Below are 20,856 nucleotides of genomic sequence, written 5' to 3' on the forward strand. Positions count from 1 at the left end.
ACAAAAATGAAAAACAAGTGGTTCTGGATCTCCTCTGCTGAAGTATCAGACTTTGCTCTCTACTACTGTGCCCTGCAGCCCACAGTGACCAGAAACCCATCTGCACTGTACAAAATGTTTTATTGAGCTCAGACCTTGCTTTTCCCTTTGTCTTTAAGTAAATATCTGTCCTTTCCTCATTGAGCAGCTAAGTGTTCTTTACAACAAATTGTTACTGCTCTTTGATTACAAATGGCAATTTTCTACATACAAGTGAGCAAAGTTACTGACCACTTAGACAAACAAAAAAATACAAAAATATTCAGATAGTTTAGTTCAGTCTCTCTCTACCTTATTTCTTTGCAAATCAACAATTATATTTCTTCTAAATCTACATCTGAATGCATTATGTCTGTAGCTGAGCAAAGTCATATCTTAGTATAAAATACTTGATATACTTCTCAAAGTCAAGTTCAAGTTATTGGCAATTATGATGTTTAACACAATGCTCTATCCAGATTAGATCAGGCATGACGTCACAGTAAATCTGCTAGCCACATCTGCTAGCTACAACTTACAAGAAGTCCACAAGTTCAGCTGCTGAACACAGAATTCCACTGCTTATGTATTCAACTACAGTATATCAAACCTGACTACTAGCCAGAAAATCTACATGCAGTTTGAATTTGGTTCATTTCAGACCATGGTTTGTAATAATGTTATTTTCAGCAAAAGAAAGAACGCTCCCTTCGAATAAAGAGATATTTTTTAGTGTTGGTTGCATTGTTTTTCTATCATATTATTCATTCATTTTAAAAAAAAAATAAAGCCATGTAGTCAATCGGTTAACACTTATCTGTTACGTAAAGGTTCTATTATTAGTTTGATCTGTTGAGCTGTATCCTGTTTGAAACCAGTGCATGGGGAAAATGGAAAAACAAGGTTTTCGCATGACAACATCATATTTTGTGCTGGCATGTTTGATTAATTCATGCATTTGACTGTTCATTAATATTGTGTTTAAGGTCTGTGCTTTTGGATCTTTTATTTATGCTTTGATCTTCCACACAGACAAAATGCACAGTGGAACAGCTCCAGCAGAGCAAAGCAGGAAACTGTTGTAGTTCCTCATAACTGCTGTCACACTAACACACAGATCAGCATTAGAGCACTGAGAGCTTAAACACACTGATTCCATCTGATCATATCCAAAATGAAGACAAACCTCCTCCTCATTTTCATTATGCAATCAGGTACTTACTATGAAGATATGCTTAAACATTTTTTTTTTTTTTTTTTGGGGGGGGGCAATGTAATTTTAATTTTAAATGTAAATTCCACTTTTCTTTCAGGTTTGTTTGCTGCTGATCAGATTGTTCCAGATCAGGAGACTGATGTTTTTAGAAAAGAGGGAGAATCTGTTACACTTAAATGCTCTTATGACTCAAGCAGTCAGTTAGTTTGGCTCTACTGGTACAGACCGTATCCTAACAGAGCTCTACAGTATTTACTGCTTAGAGGTGCTCGATCATGGAGTAGTGACCATCACACTGCAGAACATAGATTTAATTCGTTTGCATCCCAATCATCAACTGAGCTCAGTGTTGGAGACATAAGACTGTCAGATTCAGCTCTCTACTACTGTGCTCTTAGAGTTGGAGCCCAGTGATACAAAGTCACTGAGAAGCTTTACAAAAACTCACACACCTTCTGTTTGCTTTGAAAACAAGAAGATCAAAGTAACATTCAGACCACACTGTTTCTCTGTGTTTCTGTTCATACACGGACACGGAAATTATCATATGCAATAATGCAGGTTACAATAAAACCAGAAATCATGAATGATACAGCACAAGTTTATGTCTGTTTTCTATAATTACTGCAGTAATGCCTAAAGAAAAAGTGAATAAACATGACATGATAATCTGCTGGCTGCAATCTAATTGTGGACACACTAATACTATGAGATATGAACTGTATACTAATACTTGATGCAGGTTTGGCAGGTTTGTGCCATTAATGTACTATTCTGTTTTGAACTAACATGAAGTGATGAAGAGTTGCTTTCTCAACATATGTCACTACATATGTAACTGTAGTTTCTCATACCCATGGGTTAATAGAGTTTAGCGTGCATGTAACAGTTCTTGCTGAAGAGGAAGGAAAATAAACTCTTAATACAACTATTACATTAAGAGTTATTATATCTCATTATAGATTATTTTTCTTAGTCCTGTTCTAGTGGTTTCATTGCTATCATTTTATTATTCTTCATTTTATAATTATATGTGCTAATGACAATGTATTACTTATTATTATTAGTTATTGTTTTATTATTATTTTATTATTAATTAAGGATGACAATGTCAGATGCCGTAATTTGTTCTGGCCCCATTCCAATGAGTTACGGAGCTGAGTCTTGCAGCCAACTCACAGCGCTAAATGCTGGATGTCCAAGTAGTGTTTGGAAAATCACGTGGGCTTTATAGATAATTGGTTAAACTTTGTGGGCAAGCCTGTTTTTTTAGGTAGGGATGGCGTCCATGCGGGAAGGTGCTGCCCTAATTTCGTGCAGCATAGTGCATAGTCTGCTAGTTAGTCGGCAGAGTAGCGTAAAAGGCTGCTGACAATCCAGAGCTGGGACCAGGCCGCAAACAGACAGGCTAAACCGACCATCTGCGAGCTGCTTTGAGGTGTCACCCAGGTTTTACCGTATTGAGACCAAACGGAGCTAGATAGATTAACAAACTGTCTAGAAAATACCCTTTGATCAACCTTAGACAAAGTGGCACCGCTTAAAAGTAAAATGACAAGCCAAAAAAGGCTTGTGGTACAGTGATCAAACTATATTGCTAAGAGCTATATTGTGGATGACCAAGCTAGAGGTGTTCCACTCTGCGTGGAAGGACAGTCAATATAGAAAGGCATTCATTAAAGCTCGCTTAGCGTTTTTGGCCTTGCTGATCGAGAATAACAAAAACAATCCCAGAGTACTTTTTAGTGAGATCTCTATTTAAAGCCAGGCAGATACTCAACCCCAGATTCCAACATCTTTAACCAGTAATGTTTTTATGGACTATTTTAGTAATAAAATATAAAACATTAGACAACAAATTCAACCCTGCTTATTAAATCAAACATGGCCGTCAGCTGCTTTAGAACATAACTTAGTTGTAGAAAAAAGGCTGGAAGCCTTATACCCTCTTCCACAGCCAGAATTAGAAAATAAAATATTTCCTCAGCAAATTGTACAACCTGTACACTTGACCTAATTCCCTAAAATACTAAAAGAAATACTCCCAATTATAATCAGACCTCTTTTAACAATAGTAAATTCACCCCTTAACTTGGGGCATGTACCCCAAACCATTTAATTAGCAGTCATAAAACAATTACTCAAGAAACCAAATCTTGATCCTAGTGTGTTGTCTAATTACAGACCCATCTCCAACTTAACATTTATATCCAAGATACTAGAAAAAGCTATGGCCCAACAATGCTTATACCTGAGTAAAAATGACATTCCAATCTGGATTAAAATCTCCTTCTTGCCTCTGATCAAGGCTACATATCTTTATTAGCCCTACTAGATCTCAGTGCAGCCTTTGATACAATATATCATACTATTCTACTACAAAGATTAGAAAAAAAAATGGTTAGAATAACATGAACAGCCCTATCGTGGTTCAAATCATATCTAACTGAACGTTATCAATTCGTAAAGATAAAAGATTTATCTTCAAATTACACAAAAGTAAGATATCGAGTTCCGCAAGGTTCTATTTTAGGGCCGCGATTATTTACATTATACATGTTACAATTTGTAAACTCTTACATGTTTAAATATATGAATGCTTCTTTACATTATAGACCATGACAGTGATACGCCTACATTCTTGAGTGTTCTAGACTTGAATGCCTAAATCTGCTTTTTAGTCAACAGTCAAATTACATTTTTTACACAATAAGACGATAGCTGTTTCAAAAGTTTTTTTTTTTTTCAGTACCCTGTGTGCTATTTGCGTTGATTTTATTTCACAAACAACTGTCAACCAGGTTGTCAATTTGTTTGGCTGCAAACAAAAAAAGCACATACTGACATATTCAACACATCTTACCTTAATACCTTAAATGGAATAGACCAAGGTTATTAAGTCTATACATGAACAAAAAGCTTTCCCAATATTCAAAAAATAAACAAAAATGAACATAAAGGAATAGACATATCTCTGCTGGGACAGGAAAAGCGATAGTAGCAGAAGTATAAAAAGGCTCATGGCTCACAAAATGACTTCATCAATTTCTTAAATGTAAAAAAAATAAAAGAACTACCAGAAGACTACAGAAGCCAATATATATAAAGACTATCGGTTCACTTGGAAAGTTAATCAAAAAAATGGAACTCTTAACTTTACTAGGATCCGTGGTGACATCGGTGTCTCCTTCACCTGCAGAGAGCTTCGCATAAGATCTCTTTCAAGACAAATTTTTACTTTAAGAATGAACAGGAATTGCACAGTACATTAAACACATTCAGTTCAATGAACAGAAACAACTGTCCAATCAGATGTACCTTCTGTTCTTTTACATTTTATTTCTTGAACAGAAATAATTTTGCATAGTAAAATAAATCCTTACAGAACATCCTGTCACCTATTGGTATCTTCAGGTTTATTAATAGCTAATTTATGATTCCTCTTTATATCCTTGCATCATGCTGCTGGTCCAAATTAAGATAGCTTCAGTTTCAGTTCAATTAATTTATCAAGGCTTTCAGTGAGAGATGATAATTTTTCTAAACAAGAATCAATGGTATTGCAAAATCACTGGTATAGCATTCATTCTAGTGTTTAATACAGAATTATGATGTGTGCATATGTCAGTTGATCATTTATTCTTTCTGCTGTGCTCCTTGTGTGTGTTTGTGTTTCTTTATAGATAAATGTTTGCTGTACATTGACACCCTGCATTATTCACAGTAAGTTTAAGTTCACACATACAGTTTTTGAGGCTGTTCTGTCAGGAGGAATCCCAATCTTACTGAGCACTTTATTAAGAATAGATTCAATTACTCATGACATGTATTACACGAGGTATTGGAAGCATTGTCTTCTGTGATCTGTGATCTGTGTTAACGCAATTGCATCATGCAATTTTAGGATCTGGACTCTGAACACTAAACTCACGGTCATGGGTTTAGCTGCACTGTACAAAAAGTGTTAATGAGCTCATGCCTTGCTTTTCTCAAGAGGGGGAGTTCTTTGTCTTTAAAAAGAAAGAAAGAAAGATATTTCCTCATTGAGAAGCTCAGTGTTCTTTACAACATATTTTTACTGCATATTGATAAAAAATGACATTTTCTTGCTTAGTGCTTCCTTTTAATGCTTATTGTCAAGCAGTATGAAACAAAGAACATACAGTACTCTGCATAACCCCAAGTATTCAAATCTCTTCAATTTGATTTTCATATATACTTGTACAGCACAATAAAATTCTTCATTCTCTATAACCCAGCTTTGAAAACAGGGGTAAGAGTGCAGGGTCAGACGCGAGATGAGGGCCTAACCTAAACCAACAGGCAGTGCCTGGGTGAAAACAGAGAAAAACACAAAACCGCGCTAGTCAGGCACTTCTGAACTTACGTGACTCCAGAGCTGAGGGAACCGCTACCAAACCTGAACAACAGAACCGAACCTGAGAGAGGGCTAACTCCCCTGAGTACCGGGGAAACTTAGAGCCTGGCTTTTAACCAAAGACCATGACGTAGTTTCGTACCTGAAGCTACGGGAGCTTCGAGCCCTTCCTGAACCTGCCGAAGAGTAGACAGAGATACAGAGAGCTGAGAGTCTGGGCTGGGCAGTAGCTAACCCGGTTCTCCAAAGCTAAGGAGGGTAGCCTCTAAGCTAGGAGGCAAACCCCAACGGACCCACTCTGAACCACAGTGTATCAGATAGAACACTGGACACCGTCTAAGTTACGCTGAGGTATACAGAACCTTAGGACGTTACGACGTTAATCCTCGGCACCCATTGCTGGCACTAGCCCTCCTTAAATACATCAGCCCTCAGGTGAAACCCATTAACGAAGCGTGAATCAAAACACAAGACAGAACAAAAACCGTGAATCCAGAAATTAACCAAAGTGTCAACATAAGAGTCCTAGAAAATAAACAGAGTCCGTGAAACTAAAGAGTCCGTGAAAACGTGGACGAAACAACGCTCCGCCTCATAATATCCTGCGCGCCGCGGCACATGACTGACCCCGAGGCGACAGTAACTACCCCCGGCGCCGGCCAGAAACCAGTGGAACGGGCCCTTCAGCAGCGGACCTCCTACGGTCCGACAAGGCCGTCGATCCCCTCCGAGGATGTGAGGACCCCCCACAGGCAGGGGCAAAAGGGTTTCTGGGATGTCCGTGAGGCCTGGGAATCGGCTTGTTCGGGGACCGTTGGTGGAACTCCCTCACCAACGTCGGATCCAAGACGTGACCGGCCGGTTCCCAGGAGCGCTCCTCCGGACCGAACCCCTCTCAGTCAAGCAGGTATTGGAGCTTGCCCCCGTGCCGCCAGCACATGCCAAACCGTATAAGCGGGGGCCCCCTCGATCTCCACCGGCTCCAGCAAGGTTTCCACCAGGGTATCTTCGTCCAGGGGTCCAGGTACCATGGGCTTGAGTTGGGAGACATGGAATACTGGGGGAATCTTTGACTGAGCAGGCAATTGCAGAAGATACATGACATCATTAACTTGTTTAATGATCTTATAAGGACCAGAGTACTTAACTTTAAGTTTATGAGAGAGGATCCCCGTCCGGAGGTCCTTGGTTGCCAGCCAGATCCAGTCCCCTGGTGGGTAGGATGGGGTCTCACCTCTTCTACGGTCCGCCTGCTTCTTGTAAGCGCCGCAGGAAGGTCTGGATGTGTTGGTGGGTCTTGGTCTAGATAGCTTTGCTGTGGCGCATCCATGCATCGACTGCTGAGATTTGGGTCTCTGCAGCCGTCCAGGGGGCCAGTGGAGCTTGGTATCCTAAAACACACTGGTAAGGGGTTAGGCCAGTGGTGGCGCACCTCAGCAAGTTCTGGGCCATCATTATTGTGACAATACAGTCGTAGGAACTTCCCCAGCTCCTGGTTAGTGCGCTCGCACTGGCCATTAGTCTGTGGGTGATACCTGGAGGAGAGACTGACACTCACCCCAGGTGCTCACAGAAGGCTCCCTATACCCTTGATGTAAATTGAGCCCCCCGATCAGATACTATGTCCTCCAGAATCCCGAAATTCCGGAGGACGTGGTCTACCAAGGCTTGTGCCGTCTGCATTGCGGAGGGCAATGCAGCAAATGGGACAAACCTAACCCCCCTTGAGAACTGATCCACTACATTCATCACCACCGTATACCCCTTCGACTCCGGCAGGTCTGTGACAGCAGGCATGAGCAGGAAGCATCTTGGGGGTCTTACATTGCGCACACACGCTACAAGATGGTAGGGTGGTGTGTCTGAGTGTCTCTGCTATCTCGTTGTCTAGGTCCCACTGTATTGCCGCAACGGTTACACTCGATGGCAGGATCAGTGTAGGGATGGTCTCTTTAGTATTGTGGGAGCCCGGACGATACGAGATGGTTAATTGGAACCTGACGAAGAACAGGGACCACCTAGCCTGCCCGGGGTTCAGACACTTGGCATTACGGAGGAACTCCAGGTTTTTATGGTTGGTGAGTACCATGAAAGGATGGACAGCACCCTCTAACCAGTGGCGCCACTCCCCTCCCATTTTCACTGCTAGGAGCTCCCGATCCCCTACCCCGTAATTCCATTCGGCCCCCATAAGTTTCTTTGAATAAAATGCCACCGGGTGGAGCCGGTCACCCTCCCCGTGACGCTGGGAGAGCACAGCCTCCACCCCGGTGTTGGAGGCATCCACCTCGACTACTAAGGGGCTACGGGGGGAGCCTAGCTACACTGAACTTACAGAACACGTCTTGCATGTCGGCATACTCAGATGGCAAGACAACTATATTCTCCGGCTCGGGGCTTTCTGTTGATGTGGACAAGGTTAAGGCAGTGATCGCAGCAGTAAGGGGACCAAGACACTATCTCTCGATCTGGCCAGGAGATGTGGGGGTTATGCTGGATCAGCCAGGGCAGGCCTAGTATCATGGCGTGCTCGGAGACCGGCAGAACCAGTAGCGACACCACCTCCTGGTGGCGGAAGCTAACCGCAACCTTCATCCCATCCGTAATGTGGGTGATGGGCTGGGGACCCATGGGCTGTCCGTTCAGGGCGATGTGGAGGGGCCTCGGCAGCGGATCCGTCAGGATGCCCAGTTGCTCCACCACATCCGCCCGTAGAAAGCTGCCCTCCGCTCCACAGTCGATCAGTGCTGTAACAATAAGAGACTGGCTGTGATAGGAAATCGAAACATGCAAAGTCCCCTGGCTGGAACGCTCACCGCATTGGCGCAAGGAGTTCCTTCCTCGCGCCCTTCTGTGAATAGACATGACTTTATCTTGAGTTGTCTGTGACAGTCCTTGCGTTGGTGTCCCGCTGCCCACAGTATTAACAGAGCCCTTCATGGCTCCGCCTGCTGCGCTCCTCGGGTGTGGGGCCACTGATGCCCACCTCCATGGGCTCACTGACGGGTACCGTAGATGACGTCGGGGCCTGTGGCCCCTCTGAACTGACATATCTCTCTAAAAACTGTGCAGCCGGACCGGTCTGTCGTCTGGGTCTGGTTGCCGCACCCCCAGCTCTAGGGGATCTAGGGTTAACAGGACGACCAATGAGTTGATGTAAACGAGTAGCGAGCGCGATCAGCTCGTCTAGTTCAAGTGACTCCCCCCGGCACGCCAACTCCCGCTGCAGACGTGGGTTAAGCCCACGAGCAAAACAAAGCTAACAAGGCCAGTTGGTTCCACCCACTGCCAACGTCAATAGTGCACAACTCTAACGCGTACTGGGCTGCCGACCTAGTGCCCGGCTCCATCCGCAGCAGGAGGTCGCCCTTCGTGAGCCCTTCCCGGGGGTGTTGGAATACAGCCTTAAAGTACTTAAGGTACTCCGAGAAGGGTTTCTCGTTGTGGTCCTCCCAGGTGGCTGTGGCCCAATCGAGAGTTTTACCTGCGAGACGGGATACTAGGAAGGCGATCTTCGCCTGGTCAGTGCCGGTCTGGTGATTCTTAAAAAAGACCGCACACTGTAGCAAGAACCCCTTACAAAGCTCTGGATCACCATGATACATATCCGGTTTACTAAACGGATACGGACTGGGAGAAGTCATGGCAGGGCTGGGAGGACTAGTGGGCTCCAACGAAGTCTGAACCAGGTTCGTGAGCCCCTGAATGCCACCCACTAGTTGGGTGACTTGTTGCTGCTGGTCAGCCTGTTGCTGCACCAGGTGACCAACAGTCTCTGACACACTCTGTAGGGTGTGTTGCTGTTGCCCCAGGAATTGACCCTGGGTGCGAACAGCCTGAACCAGGGCCTCCATCCCCGCTGTTCGGAGGCGGTTGGCCGAGGAATCTGTCATGATCTGCTGGGACTGACACAAAGAGGGTGAACACCAGGGGATGGACCAAAGCAAGAAATTTATTAAGGAAATAAACAGGGCAGAACACAAAACAAAGCAGCAACAATTAACAGGAGAAAACATCAAACCAAACAAAAAACGGAAATTAACCAAAGTGTCAACATAAGAGTCCTAGAAAATAAACAGACTCTGTGAAAACACTGAGACAAAACAACGTTCCACCTCATAATGTCCTGCGCGCCGCGACACGTGACAGACCCTGAGGCGGGCACAGCGACGTGGGCGTGACACTTAGCTGACTCAATACCCAGGGCTCCAACCACTGTGCCAGCACAGTCTTTTTTATCTGCTTTTATAACATTAGATTATCTACATTATAACATTAGAGTTAACTGCAAACATACCTCATGGAAATAGAAAGTCTCAAAATTTGTATTCCAAATTGATAATTAACTGGTCTGGAAAGCACAGATTTGGTTGCTGACTTCTCAGGGCACTTTGTGGCCGTTGTGTAGATTTAAATTCTTCAAAGCTCACTTGATTTCATTTAACGATGAACTGATTAGATAAACTATACTTCTACAACTCCAAATGCTATTCAAATGCTTATAGGGGTTCTTTACCTGGTTCAAAGATTTATTGTGATCAGGGGTGGATCTAGAAAAATATTTATGCGATGGGGAGAGAGGGCAGACATTTTTGAGGGGTGGCAACATATGGCAGACGTATATATACTGAATTGAATCACAGTTTGATAAGAAATAGTATGTAGACACTATAAAAGGGCACATGCTGCTATTTACAAACTCATATAGACAAACTGAATCTCATGTAATCAATGCTTTTGCATTTGAGGTTTTTATGTGAAACCGTTTCATTAGGAATAAGTGAATAATAAAATGTGATCTTACTTGATTTGTGAAGGTGTTGGTGGGCACTGTCAAAGGAAAGAAATTAAGGTAAGAAACAGGTGATGAGTGGCAGATGTGTGAAAGGGAAAGTAAGGTTTTTGACTGTGTCAGAGTGGCAGCGCTACAAGCAGCCAAAGAAAATCTTTCCCCATGAAGATCTATACACTGAGCTGTAATAAAGTGAGCATAAATACACTGTGGAAATAAATGGACCATGGCACTCTGGACATCTACTGGACATCACTTTTACTGTTTACTCAGACCACACATTCTCCCCATTTGTCCCTCAGTAGCATAAACAGATTTATATTGTTTATATAAGAAGAGACATTAAAAAACAACAACCTTCTCCTATTCCACCCTCTCTCCTTCCACCTTCTCCTTCTCCGCCCTCTCTCCTTCCACCTTCTCCTCTCTCTCTCCTTCCACCTTCTCCTTCTGCTCTCTCTCTCTCCTTCCACCTTCTCCTTCTGCTCTCTCTCTCCTTCCACCTTCTCCTTCTGCTCTCTCTCTCCTTCCACCTTATCCTTTTACTCTCTTTCCTTCCACCGTATCCTTCTACTCTCTCTCTCTCCCTCCACCTGATCCTTCTACTCTCTTTCTCCTTCCACCTTATCCTTCTCTTTTCTCTCTGCTTCCAACTTATCCTTCTCTTCTCTCTCTCCTTCAATCTCTTTTCTCTCTCCTTCCACCGGATTCTTCTACTCTTTCTCCTTCCACCTTATCCTTCTCTTTTCTCTCTGCTTCCACCCTATCCTTCTCTTCTCTCTCTCCTTCAATCTCTTTTCTCTCTCCCTCCACCTGATCCTTCTACTCTCTTTCTCTCCTTCCACCGGATCCTTCTCTCACTCTCTCTCCTTCCACCTTCTGCTTCTGCTCTCTCTCTCCTTCCACCTTCTCCTTCTGCTCTCTCTCTCCTTCCACCTTATCCTTTTACTCTCTTTCCTTCCACCGTATCCTTCTACTCTCTCTCTCTCCTTCCACCTGATCCTTCTACTCTCTTTCTCCTTCCACCTTATCCTTCTCTTTTCTCTCTGCTTCCAACTTATCCTTCTCTTCTCTCTCTCCTTCAATCTCTTTTCTCTCTCCTTCCACCGGATTCTTCTACTCTTTCTCTTTCCACCTTATCCTTCTCTTTTCTCTCTGCTTCCACCCTATCCTTCTCTTCTCTCTCTCCTTCAATCTCTTTTCTCTCTCCCTCCACCTGATCCTTCTACTCTCTTTCTCTCCTTCCACCGGATCCTTCTCTCACTCAAACAATATACTGGACATCACTTTTACTGTTTACTCAGACCACACATTCTCCCCATTTGTCCCTCAGTAGCATAAACAGATTTATATTGTTTATATAAGAAGAGACATTAAAAAACAACAACCTTCTCCTTTTCCGCCCTCTCTCCTTCCACCTTCTCCTTCTCCTCCCTCTCTCCTTCCACCTTCTCCTCTCTCTCTCCTTCCACCTTCTCTATCTGCTCTCTCTCTCCTTCCACCTTATCCTTCTACTCTCTCATTCTACCTTCTCCTTCTACTCTCTCCCCTTCCACCGTATCCTTCTACTCTCTCTCTCTCCTTCCACCTGATCCTTCTACTCTCTTTCTCCTTCCACCTTATCCTTCTCTTTTCTCTCTGCTTCCAACTTATCCTTCTCTTCTCTCTCTCCTTCAATCTCTTTTCTCTCTCCTTCCACCGGATTCTTCTACTCTTTCTCCTTCCACCTTATCCTTCTCTTTTCTCTCTGCTTCCACCCTATCCTTCTCTTCTCTCTCTCCTTCAATCTCTTTTCTCTCTCCCTCCACCTGATCCTTCTACTCTCTTTCTCTCCTTCCACCGGATCCTTCTCTCACTCAAACAATATACTGGACATCACTTTTACTGTTTACTCAGACCACACATTCTCCCCATTTGTCCCTCAGTAGCATAAACAGATTTATATTGTTTATATAAGAAGAGACATTAAAAAACAACAACCTTCTCCTTTTCCGCCCTCTCTCCTTCCACCTTCTCCTTCTCCTCCCTCTCTCCTTCCACCTTCTCCTCTCTCTCTCCTTCCACCTTCTCTATCTGCTCTCTCTCTCCTTCCACCTTATCCTTCTACTCTCTCATTCTACCTTCTCCTTCTACTCTCTCCCCTTCCACCTTCTCATTCTGCTCTCTCTCTCCTTCCACCTTATCCTTTTACTCCTTCCTTCCACCGTATCCTTCTACTCTCTCTCTCCATCCACCTGATCCTTCTACTCTCTTTCTCCTTCCACCTTATCCTTCTCTTTTCTCTCTGCTTCCAACTTATCCTTCTCTTCTCTCTCTCCTTCAATCTCTTTTCTCTCTCCTTCCACCGGATCCTTCTACTCTTTCTCCTTCCACCTTATCTTTTCTTTCTTTCCTTCTTTCTCCTTCCACCTCATCTTCACCGTTTACCTTATTCAGTTGTTTAGTTTCTATTTCCTGTGTCTCTTTCTCATTACTCCTGGCTCTTCGTGGCACAAAACAAATCAGTCTCTTGTCGCTCTGATGTAAACCTGTACTGCGTTCACTGCAGTCGGACACTGGAGATTTACACACGTAAATGTCAAATTGTCCATTACTCTTCTTTTAATTTGTGGTTGCCATCTTGGGTGGCAAGGCTTTCTTTGAGGGTGACATTTGCCACCCTGGTAGGTCCCCCCATGTGTATGATGGAGAAGTGCATACCACATACTGGACCAGAATCAAGTTTGGTGGTAACAGCTAACCCACACAAAATGCACTGCACACAATTTAAGTCATATTCATTAAGCACTGGTAACTTTGCACATCCCTAACAACCATTGCAAAAAATGCACCACATAAAAATGCAAACGAACTGATGCATATGAGTGACCAAAGTTAAATATCCAGATATCAGGCAGTTTCAGTTCAGTCTCTCTCTACAAACAAAATGATATTTCTCCTAAATCTATATCTGAATGCATTATGTCTGTAGCTGAGCAAAGTCATAGCTTTATAAAATACTTGATTAAAAAAATTCACACGTCATCACAATAAATCTGATAGCCACATCTGCTATCAGATTTAGATGTTCAATGAACTCCAAATTGTATTTTACACAAGAACTATGAGGTGAACACCAGAAGAACAGCAGTACAAGGCAATAGGCTACACAACTGTGTATTGAGCCAACTTTATCAAAAGAAGCCCACAAGCTCAGCCACTGAACATTGCTTCTGTATTCCAGCATCTAAAGCCTTGTAAGAACACAGCTACAGTATATCAAACCTGACTACTAGCCAGAAAATCTACATGCAGTTTGAATTTGATTCATTTCAGACCTGGGTTTGTAATAAATGTTATTTTTAGCAAAAGAAACAACGCTACCTTTGAATAAAGACATATTTTCCAGTGTTGATTGCATTGTTTTTAATTGCACTACATTCATTACATTTTTTAAAAATAAAGTTATGCCATCAATAGGTTAACACTTATCTGTTACATAAAGGTTCTAAAATCAGTTTGATCTGTTGAGCTGTAGCTTGTTGTCATGCTGGCTAGGCGAGACAAGGGAACACTCGCAGGGACAGAGCAATGCAGGGAAACAGTCTTTAATGACCAAACAAAACGACCAAATACAAACAAAACTGGGCAGCAAAGTACAGGGTCCAATAAACAAACAGAAAACAAACAGGTGACAACTGAAATGGGGCTTAACCTGGAAAACCATCTGAGGCTGGAAAGTAGTCCGGGAGCAAAGCGAGAGGGGACAAATCAAACGGGGGGAGGAAAACTAGAACGCAAAGAAACCAATAAAACTAGCAAAAAAAGCCTCACCCCAAAACCGCGCTCGTCAGGCGCTGATGAACTTACTCGACTAGGGAGCAAGGGAACCGGACGCCAAATCTCCCAGGCGACCAACCGGCGAACCAGACAGTGAACTCCTGAACGTGAAACCGCTCCGATAGAGCATATACTACTTGAACTCGTAGACCTCCCTAGAAGTCTCCTGAACGTGAAGCCAACCTTACAGCTTGGCATCGCAAGAGTAATTCTCGGTGCCGAGGCATCTGCGTTTGCTCCCTTTGTACCCCAGCACTCAGGTGAAACAAATCAGACATAAACAGAAAACATGGCGTCTTACTGCGACCACTGTCAACATAAAAGTCCCTAGTGAGAAAACCAACGGGAGGAACAGAAAGTACGTGAACATTGAAATCAACCCAACATCGACTGAAAAGTCCCAAGGAGCCTGTGGACCGCGGCCCGAAGCCGCCCCTGGGGGGGGGGGTGCGCGGCGCCGCAGGGCTGACAGTACCCCCCCCCCGACGGGGACGCACCGGTCACCGGCCAGATGCCTGAGAACCCAGAACGTCCGGGAGCGGGCCCGCTCGGTCCGACAAGACGGGCTGCGGCACCTGCCGACTGGAGAGCCCTCCACGGGCGGGGGCCCGCGACTTCTTGGGGTGACCGCGAGGCCTGGGAGCCGGCTTGTCCGGACAGCGTTCATGGAACTCCTGGACCAATGCCGGGTCCAGGACGTTACTAGCCGGTTCCCAGGAGCGTTCCTCCGGACCATACCCTTCCCAGTCCAGCAGATACTGCAGTCGGCCCCCGCGCCGTCGGGAGTCCAGTACTCGTCGGACCGTGTAAGCGGGAGTCCCTTCCACCTCTACAGGCTCCGGCGGCGTGTCCGCCGGGGTGGCCTCATCCAGGGGCCCAGGCACCACAGGCTTGAGCTGCGACACATGAAACACGGGATGTATACGTGAGTGCGGGGGTAAACGAACCTTAACAGAAACCTCGTTGATGTGCTTGACAACCTTGAATGGACCCATGTACTTAGCTGCCAATTTCTGAGACGGAAGACCAGTCCGAATGTCCCGTGTGGAGACCCATACGCGATCTCCAGGCGCGTATGACGGGGTCTCCCCACGCTTCCGATCGGCCTGTGTCTTGTAGCGCCGCAGGAAGGTCTGGATGTGCTGATGGGTCTTGGCCCAGACGGCTTCGCTGCGGCGCATCCATGCATCGACTGCTGGTACCCGGGTCTCCGCAGCAGTCCAAGGGGCCAACAGGGGTTGGTAGCCTAACATACACTGATAGGGGGTGAGGCCAGTGGTCGCACACCTCAGCGAGTTCTGGGCCATCTCGGCCCAAACCAGATACCGCGACCAGTCGCTGGGGTAGTCGTGACAGTAGATCCGCAGAAACTTCCCCAGCTCCTGGTTAGTGCGCTCGCACTGGCCATTGGTCTGAGGGTGGTATCCTGAGAAAAGACTTACACTCACCCCCAGGTGCTCGCAAAACGCACCCCAAACCCGGGATGTGAACTGGGCCTCTCGGTCTGATACTATGTCCTCCGGGATTCCGAAAGTCCGGAGGACGTGGTCTACCAGGGCTTGGGCTGCCTGCCTGGCTGTGGGCAACGTAGGGAACGGGATGAACCTAACCCCCCTCGAGAAACGATCCACCACCATCATCACCACCGTGTAACCCCCGGATTCGGGCAGATCCGTGACAAAGTCCCACGGGCGGTCGGGGACGGGCAGAGGCATGAGCTTCCCCGAAGGGAGCGTCTTGGGGGTTTTGCACAGGGCGCAGGTGGGGGGGAAGCTTAGCAGCACCGGACTTAGAGAAGACATGTACAAGTTCCTCACGGCAAGACGACTAGGGATTCTGGTTCAGGGCTTTCCACAGAGGTGGACCCGACGCTAAGGGGGGCGAGATTGAGGCAGTGTGTGCGGCAATATGAGGACCAAGATACTGTCTGGCCAGGAGATGTGAGGGTTGTGTTTACTAAGCCATGGCAGACCTAGTATCAGAGCATGCTCGGAGGCCGGGAGTACCAGCAGTGAGGCCTCCTCCTGGTGTAAGAAACTCGCGGCTAGGTGGACCCCAGTGGTCACGTGGGTAATGGGGCGAGGACCCATGGGCTGCCCGTCCAGGGTGGTGATGCGGAGAGGTCTCTGGAGTTCCTCCACCGGGATTCTCAGATGCTCCACGATGTCGGCCCTCAGGAAGCTCCCCTCCGCGCCGCAGTCGATCAACGCTGTTCACAACAAAAAAGTGAACTATAGTTCATGATGATCCATTGGCTTAATACCAATTGTGTATGTACTAATACCATAAGGCAGGGGTGCACACACTTTTTCAGCATACAAGCTATTTATCTAATGAACGTCAACCTGACATGATCCACCAACTATAAAAATGTAGGACATATATTTATTTATAAATAAATGAACAATTCTTCTGTTTTTTTGTATTTTGATTTTGATCACGTTCTTGTTCATTGTTTGCACCTCAGTCATGTCTTGTTTTTTTTTCTTGGTTTCCAGAGCAGCCTGTGGATCCCGGGCTCCGGGACGAGGCCACCCCGGCGGACTCGCCACCGGAGCCTGCAGAGGCGAGGGACCCCCGTCCACGCGGTCAGGTGGTGGCTGGGTTCCCATGGGCGTGGGGGCTGGGCGCAGCTCTTCATGGTCTGGGAGGGGTGTAGTCCCGAGGTGCGCTCCTGGGTACCGGCCGATCATGGTGTTGGCCCCGCACGACGGCGGGGTCTTCACGGGCGTAGCCCGAGTAGGCTGGTCCCTGGGCTCCGCAGTCGCCCCCGGGATGGCCGCCTCTCCACGGGTGCTGTGCCCTCGCGTCTTTGGCTGTGACTCCCAGCATGCCTGGCTGGCGTGGTACTTTCATGGCGATTCATGCTCCGCAGGTTACTGGCCTCGGGGGGGGGGTACTGTCAGGTCTGCGTCGCCCCGCCCACCCCGAGGGCGGTCCCGAGCCGCGGACCACAGGCTTCATGTTCAAGGACTTTAATGTTGACACCCGTTTATGTACGGTGCCATGTTTCTGTTATCTGAGTTCCGCTCCCTTTCCGCGCGTAGTGGGTGGAGTCACGCCACGCTTGTCGCCGTGTTCCGCAATGGGTTGGGCCCTCCAGCCAAGTGAAGTCGGCGGCCCAGCCCGCCAGCCAAGTCACGTCGGCGGCCCAGCCCGCCTCTCAAGCCACGTCGGCGGCCCAGCCCACCTCTGTTCACGGTTCGGCAGTGGCATCTGCCATGGTGTGGCTAGCTGCCCTGACTTTCGCAGCGATGGCGTCCTCATAGTCAAGTAAGTTTATCAGCGCCCGACGAGCGCGGTTTGGGTTCCTGCATCTGTCTTCCTCCCTCCGTTAAGTTGGCCCAGCCTCGCTTTGCTTCCTGGCTACCTACCAGCCTCAGGTGGCCTTCAGGTTTAACCCATGTTATTTTGTCACGTTTGTCTTGTTTCTCCTTCTCTGTTATTGCTGCACTCTTGTGTTTTCCCCTGTTTTGTTAATAAATCATGCATCGCACCGTCCCTGCGAGTGTTCACCCGTCATTGTTTAGCCTAGCCAGCATGACACATGACTCTGCCTAATCTTTTTGTGCTTGTGTTGCTTGTCATAGCAGTTCATAATTAGTCCCATTAAAACATGCATTCTATTTTATTATTAGTATTATTAATTAAATGTCCCTGGATAACTGGATATTTTCCTTCCTTAATTTTTAAATTTTAAATTTTATTTTCCATTTTATTCTTTACAGTGACCTGGGTTTTGGGAAGGCCTTTTGAGGAATACTATGTTCACGAAACCAGTTGAAGAAGATGTTTGCTTTGTGAAGACTATTAAAATGCTGGAAGTAGCCAGGAAATAGGTAAACTGTGGCCATTAATTGTGAGGAATTTCAGACTCTATACATTTACATCTTGGTTTCAGAACTTTTTATTAGATGCTACATATTAGATGCTACATAACTTTCATGCTACATATTTGGACTCAAGTTATATGAGCGACTTACCAGACGGAAACCTCTGCTCTCAAGCATCAACAAACTCAAGCGTATATTGTTTGCCAGATTTTAAATGTGGTATCTGGTAGTAATGCGTAAGATGAGTTCTTGTGAAGAAGGAGTGTGTGGAGCTGGAAGGTGAGTGGAGTGTGGTAGAATATAGTACACACACAAACAAAGAGAAAAGGTAAAACTGCTGACATCATACAGAACACAGTCAGTTTTTTAAATAAAGGCAGCAACACCACACTGTCCTGCACATATGATGGAAATGTTAAAAGTCTCTGTTATCAGCAAGATACTTGTTTTCATGCTTGTTTTCAGTATTCGTAAGTAGGAAACCTTTAAACAAAACATTTAAGTTTAAAAAGTAGACTAGTCATCAAAAACACCCAATTAAAGACTTTCAGACTAACAGTATTGTTGTGATGTCTTCATAGAAGAAACAGCTATTACAGCCATTACAACTGTGCACTCTACAACTGTGCCCTGCAGCCCACAGTGACAGGAAACCCAGCTACACTGTAGAAAAAGTGCTAATGAGCTCAGGCCTTGCTGAGTGATTTAGGACCTTGCTCAGTGACAGCTTAGCTGACCCAGGTATCAAGCCCACAACACTGTGATCAATGACCCAGGGCTCTAACCACTGTGCCAGCACTGCCTTTTTTATAAATCAAGTGTTCTGTTTTTGAAACACATTATAACATTACAATAACTGCACACATACCCCATGGAAATAGAAAGAATTAAGATTATTGTTGGTATTTTCAAACTGATAATTAACTGGTCTGAAAAACAAAGTTTTGGTTTCTGACTTTCTTAGGACACTCTTGCCTCTAGTGTAGACTAAAACCCTTCACAGCTCGCTGGATTTTATTTAATGAAGGACTGATTAGATAAACTCATATTTCTTTAAAATCATATAAAGCTATGATAACTCATAGAGCTAGTTAAATTCATAAAGCAGTTATTTGCCTAGGTAAAAGATTCTGTAGGATGGAGAAGAGCTTTTCAAAAAGCTTGATGGTAACAGCTAACCCACACAAAATGCACTGCACACAATTTAAATTATATTCATAATATATTCTTTGTACTATAAATGTTATTTTACCACAAGTACTATGATGTGAGCACCAGGTAACCATAACACCACTGTTGAATTTGCCATTCTAGCCAGAAAGCAGTAGAAGACAGTAGGCTACACACTTGTATGTTGACCCAAAATAATTTTAAAAAGCCCACAAGTTCAGCTGCTAAACACAGAATTCCATTGCTTCTGTATTTTGACACAGCTACAATATATCAAAGCTTACTACTAGACAGACAATCTACATGGACTTTGAACTTGGTTTCAGACCCTGGTTTATAATATTATTATTTTTAGCAAAAAAAAAAGGGGGAATGGTACCTTCAAAAAAAGATTTTTCAGTGCTGACTACATTGTTTTTATTTAACTTAAAATTAATTAATTACAATGTTTAAAATATCTCTTTCCATGTAGTCATTATGTTACCTGTTACATAAAGGTTATAAAATCAGTTTTATCTGTTGTATCTGTTGAGTTGTAGCCTATTTAAAAAACTAGTGCATGGTAAAAATAGAAATGCAGTTTTTGCATGACAATGACATATTTTGTGCTGGCATGTTTGATTAATTCATTCATTTGACTGTTCATTAATATTGCTGGAGCTGTGCTTGTGGATCTTTTATTTATGCTTTGATCTTCCACAAAGACAAAAATGCACATTGGAGCAGCTCCAGACGAGCAGAGCAGGAAACTGTCGTAGTTCCTCATAACTGCTCTCACCTCAGAGAGATTCACACTAACACACAGATCAGCATTGGAGCACTGAGATGCTTAAACATACTACTGATTTCATCTGATCATATTCACAATGAAGACAAACCTCCTCATTATTCTCATTATGGCATCAGGTACTTACTATGAAGATGTGCTTAAATATTTGGAAAATGTTTTACTTTAATTTTAAATATGTAAATTCCATTTTTCTTTCAGGTGTGTTTGCTGCGGATCAAGTTGTACCAGATCAGGAGACTTTTTTTAGGAAAGAGGGAGAATCAGTTACACTGAAATGCTCTTATGACTCAAGCAGTCAAGTATGTCTATCTCTACTGGTACAGACAGTATCCTAACAGAGCTCTACAGTATTTACTGCTTAGAGGTGCTCGATCAAATAGAGGTGTTGATCACACTGCAGAACACAGATTTGAGTCGACGGCATTCCAATCATCAACTGAGCTCACTGTTAGAGAAGTAAAACTGGCAGATGCCGCTCTCTACTACTGTGCTCTTATAGTTGGAGCCCAGTGATACAAAGTCACTGAGAAGCTTTACAAAAACTCACACACCTTCTGCTTGCTTTGAAAACACGAAGATCAAAGTAATATTCAGACCACACTCCTTATCTGTGTTTCTGTTATTACACTGACTCTGACATTATCATATGCAATAATACAGGTTATAATAAAACCAGAAAGCATAAAGGATACAGCACCTTTTGCGCCAGTTTATATGTGTTTTCTGTAATTACTGCAGTAATGCAGTTTACCTAAACAAAAAGTGTAACATGATAATCTGCTGGCTGCAATCTGGACACACTAATACTATGAGGTATAAGCTGTATACTAATACTTAATG

Source organism: Salminus brasiliensis, chromosome 9, assembly GCF_030463535.1.
Source record: "Salminus brasiliensis chromosome 9, fSalBra1.hap2, whole genome shotgun sequence".
Classification (NCBI taxonomy): domain Eukaryota; kingdom Metazoa; phylum Chordata; class Actinopteri; order Characiformes; family Bryconidae; genus Salminus; species Salminus brasiliensis.